This window comes from Lytechinus variegatus, chromosome 4 (assembly GCF_018143015.1).
Source record: "Lytechinus variegatus isolate NC3 chromosome 4, Lvar_3.0, whole genome shotgun sequence".
NCBI classification, from domain to species: domain Eukaryota; kingdom Metazoa; phylum Echinodermata; class Echinoidea; order Temnopleuroida; family Toxopneustidae; genus Lytechinus; species Lytechinus variegatus.
In genome coordinates this window covers 31,997,697-32,003,696 of record NC_054743.1, presented here as the reverse complement: position 1 = coordinate 32,003,696, position 6,000 = coordinate 31,997,697, and positions in this window count along the sequence as shown.

The following is a 6,000-nucleotide window of genomic DNA, read 5'->3' as shown; positions in this document are numbered from 1 at the left end:
AGCAGTGTTCCCATTTGAGTCAGCATAGTTTATAGTAGAATAGAATTAGTTTAGTCTCAGTATAAGCTCATGGTCAGAAAGTCTATGGGACGTAAGTCTAGGATAGTGTAGATCTGTTCAGACTGAGAAATTTTGTTGTGCATAGTTTATTAATTTAGTTTTGTATGGCAGTAGAATAGAATTAGGGAAAGACTAAATGGTCAGGATTTTGTAGAAAAGAGAGAACAGGACTTATGACGTGGCATAGAGAGCTGCCACATGAATGGAACAGAGGAGACATTTTTTTGCTTTGAAAAGGATTGGACAGAGTTGGATTTGATGTGAAGAAGAAGAGAACACATTGTGGCAGTTGTGGAATATTTAGTTTTGTGACAAACCGTATATTGAGAATTTTGAGCAAGTTATTTTTTTTATCTTGGAGTTTACCCTGGAAGCAGACATAATACACAACCTTTTTGCCCCTCTGCACCCAAACATTGGTATTGGAATCGAAGCTATCCAGCTTGTGAGTATTTTTTAGCCAATAATTAGAATCGGAACCCCTTTCAAGACATCAATGATAAACGCTATGCAGATTGTGAGTATTTTTTAAAGCCTATTTGTGGAATTATTGTGGAGTCAAAATACCTTGTAAGACGCTTACCTGATATATATTTTTTTGATCGTGCACATTCGTTTTGGTCGACACTGGATAAGAGACGCTATCCGGAGTATTTTTATTAATTTTGGATCCCTTGTTGAAGTATCATCCTGATCGATTGAGACATTTATTTAGGAGAGATTCTACACTTCTTTCGCTACCGTTATCTCCATACCGGACAAAAAGTCTCAAACTGCTTCCTTTTATTTTGTTTGGTTCTCCTTGTGGATACTGACCGATCTATTTTTATTTAATGTTATTTAATACATAATTTGAGATTGCTTTCTGATTCTGTCCAAGTTGTGATATTACATTTTGTTACCTTTATATCTATAGCCTTGTATCTTTATAGCCTTGAATATATATATCCCCAGTCATCCTATAAAACCTGTTTGACTTTGTTTTTGTTTGGCTCCTTGACTACAGAAAAGTATATTGGTTTGAACCTTACATCATAACTATCGAGTTGGTCCAATTTATTAATACTCATTTTCTTTTCATCCATGCATTTCGCCAGATTAACACTAAGTCAAATTAGACCAAATGGTATATGGACTAAATGGCCATTGGATCAACTGGATATTAGACGAAATGGTGAGTGGACGAAATGGCAATTCAATGTGGATAGTGGATGAACTGATGGGAGACCAAAATAAGGATAGCATACGAGTTAATAATTGACAAGGGTGAAATATGATTTTTTTTTTTTACAGAATATTATAGTTGTTGAAATCTATCATCACAAAATTTTATTTTCGTCATAAAAATGTCAAAAATTTGTGCTTGCTTGATTAGCTCACAACGTCTTATAAATTTGTGTAACACGAGGTATCGAGTCCCCTCGAAATTTTTGGCTTATTACACCACTTGAAATAAGATTTTTTTTCTTTGTTTTAAGATAGTGCCCCTTTCGAAACTGAAAAGATGTCCTTTTTTCCTGAGCTCCCCCCCCCCCACTTTCAACTTCGCTCTTTCCGCCGCCCCAGATTCTAACGAATAATGTAAAGCTTGATATTAAACGATATATTAATACAATATCATTACTATTATTATTAAGATGTTTCCGATGGCTATTGTCTGGGTTTGTTGTGAAACTACTGAATTTCATTTGACAATCAGTATGCGAGCAAATTAGTTGGAAAGCTGCATGAATGGACGGTCCAAAAACGTTTTAAAGGGGTGCGTGATAATAGAAGAGACTGAAAGCCTGTGGCGAGCTAGCGAGGTAATCGACCCTGAAAAACTACTTCGTGACTAGAAACGTCGTTTAAAATAATGATGAAAATAGGGGTCATAAGAAAATGCCAAACCACCCCCAAATTAATTGAGCTCGGTTATAGGCCTCTTCGTGATCGTATTTCATTTATTTAGCATCTTACCACTCCCCCCCCCCCGGAAAATAACCGCCATGGTCACAAGCTCATCAATAAAATAACCTGCAGAAGAATAGGAAAAAGAAATAAAAGTGTCAAGAAATCTCGTGCACTATGGTTAGAGGACATGAGAACGGTAAAAGATGAGATCACGACGGGATCATGATTGTCGAGAATTAGAGTGCCTAAGTGAATTCGGGCCTATATAGACCACAAAATTTGCAGGGGAGGGGAGGGGGTCATGAAAAATAGGCCAATGTCGGCCTAACACTTGACGAGATTTAGAGATGAATCCACCCATTAACAGAAGTATTAATCTTTTGATGATTGAAAAAAAAATCTTTCTCGGAAGGGGGGGGGGGGGCGGCGGCGTTGGCCGGGGGCGCGCGCGCAGCGCACCCCGACCTTTAAGGGATGGTCCGGGCTGAAAATATTTATATCTAAACTAAACAGAGTAAAATTCACAAAGCAGTATGCTGAAAATATTTAACAATATTTTGTAAAAACAGTTATATGCACATCGTCATGAATATTAATTAGGTGGGCTGATGATGTCACATCCCCTCTTTCCCCTTTCTTATGTTATTACATGAAATCATAATTGCATTTTTTTCATACATGTGTAAATGATGTGTCTCTATTATGATGAAATAAATTGCGGCAATAAAAAAAATAATGCACTTAATCAGTTGTCAATCCATTTTTTTTTGGGGGGGGCGGGGGGGTATAGAATTTTTTTAGATAAACCTTATTTCATATACTAGTAATAAACTGCAAAGAACAAGTGGGAGTGACATCATGATCAGCCCACCTAATAATATTCATGAATTTAAGATCGACATGCCGAGAACTGTTTCTTTACTTACGATGCTGTAGGCTTGATTTGAGTGCCTGTTCATCGATAATGCAATGATCTTTAAAATTCAATAACTTTGTTATCCGATTTTCATCAAATTTTCAGCATTTTGCTCTGCCAATTTTACTCTATTTATTGAGATATAAATATCTCCTTTAAAAAAGTGGAGGCCGGGGCCATAATCGCCCCCCCCCCCCCCCACAGTTGAAAGACTTTGTAGCAAAAGAGATAACTTTGAATTTTGCTTGCTCTCCCCTAAAAAAAGGGGAAGAGAGAGAGAGAGGGGGGATCCTAGAGAAGAGAATAAGAAAAGAGGACTTTCAATTGAAGCAGTACATGGGGAAGTAATCCCCCTATTGTTTGCTGATACCTATTTTTTGTTTAAATGTTTTGTTTGTTTGTTTTTTCATAGAAAAAACGGAATGAATATACAAGAAAGAATTTTTTTTAAAGTAATAAAAAAATGATAATAATAATTAAAATTGTTACCCTACTTTTCATACAGTGAGTGGCAAAAATAGTCAATCATGACTTATTGCCAAGTAAAAGCAAGGAATGGAATAGAATGAATGTAAGAGACTCGAATCCAAGACTAGTCATGCATGCATTGCGCATTGCAAAATCATCATTATGCAATAGTTACGTGATCGCGACCTCTTGCTTGAAGTTGAACACTGCTCTGGCACGTCTTGGAGGATTGATTAAATATATCAAATATGCCTGATAAGAAAGAAATCGAAGGATCTGTGAGTGGAGAGGGGGATGCTAAGCCCAAGTTGAAACCATGTTGTGCCTGTCCAGAAACGAAAAAAGTCAGAGATGCATGGTAAGTTCCAGTAATTGCAGTCAAAATCAGAGACAGAGTCCGAGACAGAAACTCGGGCCCAGCACCCAAACCGGCGTCAAGCGATAAACGAGAGGAAGCTCCGGCTATGCTTCGGCGGCTGTGCTCCTGTACTCTGTAGTGCTCGTGTAGCTGGCCTGCGGCTATGCTAGGTCGCTGATCGCTGCTCCATCAAAATCTGAGCCTTCGTTTATGTCAGTATTTCAGTTTATTACTGGATTATGTGTGTGCCCAAAATTTATAAAACAACATGTGGAGGATTATGTATTTTTCAATTTCACTATTTACTATTTTCATTTCAGATCAGCGGGCCAGGCCCAGCCAGGGCGAGTTCCGTAGAAAAAGTGAATGAATAAAAAATCCAAACTTACATGTATCATGGAGTTTATTCTATCTAGCCAAGAGGCTCCTAGAGAGTAAAACTCATTTGCTAATGTACGGTATGCTTACTCTCCACAGAGCCACTCATTCAATGAACAAGGTTATAACCTTGTTCTCAGTTATATCTCCATGTGTGCACTTGTTCACTGCTACCACCCTGCCTGTGGGGAATCTACAGGTAGGACTATGGTACGCCAATGTTGTCCAGAGCACACACTTTAAAAAGTCATTATAATATCACTTTTGTGACCAAAATTACTAATTTCCGTACAGTTGCAATTTATTTTTCAATAGTAACTTGGGAATATTTTTTGTATTCACCAGAGCGCTCAAAAACTTGAATTTTGGGCATATTTTTGTGTACGCCCTCTATTGGTGGAAATTAATATGGCAAGAAAATTTTCATTTTTTGATCTCTATTTTTAATTAAGAAAAAATGATTTAAAGTATCAAATTTAAATAAGAGCCAAGTTGTATGAATAATAGGTGTAATGGAAACTGTCAGAGTAAAAACATTAATCATTTGCCCCAAACAAAAAGAGAAAATTAGCCAAACATTGCCACCCTTATTTCGCCACACATGGAGATATAACTGAGAACAAGGTTATATATCATAACCTTGTTCATTGAATGAGTGCATGTGTAGCAAAATAAGGGTGGCAATGTTTGGCTTATTTTCTCTTTTTGTTTGGAGCAAATGCAAATGCCTGATTTTTTTTACACTGACAGTTTCCATTAAACCTATCATTCATACAACTTGGCTCTTATTTAAATTTGACACTTTGAATAATTTTTTTCTTAATTAAAAATAGAGATCAAGTAATGAAAAATTTCTTGCCATATTACGTTCCACCAATAGAGGGTGTACACAAAAATATGCCAAAAATTCAAGTTTTTGAGCGTTCTAGTGAATTCAAAAATTATTCCCAAATTACTAATGTAAAATAAATTGCAACTGTATGGAAATTAGTAATTTTGGTCACAAAAGTGATATTTTAATGATTTTTTATAAAGTGTGTGCTCTGTACAACATTGGCATACCATAGTCCTACCTGAACTTTCCCCACAGGCAGGATGGTAGCAGTGAACAAGTGCACGGAGCCAGGAATTCCTTCCCATTCATCTCCATGTACTGCAAAAAAACCTGAAACTTTCGCCCTTTAGATTTCTACTTCTAAATGATCTAGCCCTAAATCGTGTAAATAGGATATAACTTCATTCCCAACATTTCTATGCTATCAATTACATTTTTAAACAAGAATTCATCAAAAGAATAAGAAAAATGTTATGAAAAGATGGGGAAAACTTGCCACCATGTTTACGTCACCATCTTGATTTTATTGTCTTTCGCTTGGCAACAGCACGCAAATCGCTCATTTTCATTGTGTTTTTCAAAATATCAATTTTCCAACTTCTATTCTTTCTCATGTATTATTCTCTGTTATTTCCAAAGCATAATGGAGAAAGGAGAAGCACAGTGCGGTGATCTAATTGAAGCGCATAAGGAGTGCATGAGGTCCCTGGGGTTCAAAATTTGACCTTTGATCTTTCAACGACAGATGTCCCTTCCATTTCAATATAAAGGTGAGTTGATTTAACTCCTTTACGGCAGATCTTGAACGGGTCGATAAAAATCTAAGAAATGTTGAATGTTTCGGATAGCAAAAAAAAAAAAAGAATAGGTGGGTAGTTCACTCTAATATATGGGATCACCTTGCTGTGACGCACTGTGGTGGTTTATTGTTGCTGCTAAGGATTCCAGGATCTGGACAGGAATTACTGAACTGAATATTTTGAAATTAAGTCAGAAGTTTGAGATACATGTACATGGTTTTATCAGCAAGCAGATAAGATCAGATAAGATGACTACATACTAGTATTTAAAGCTGTTGATTTTCTGTGTATA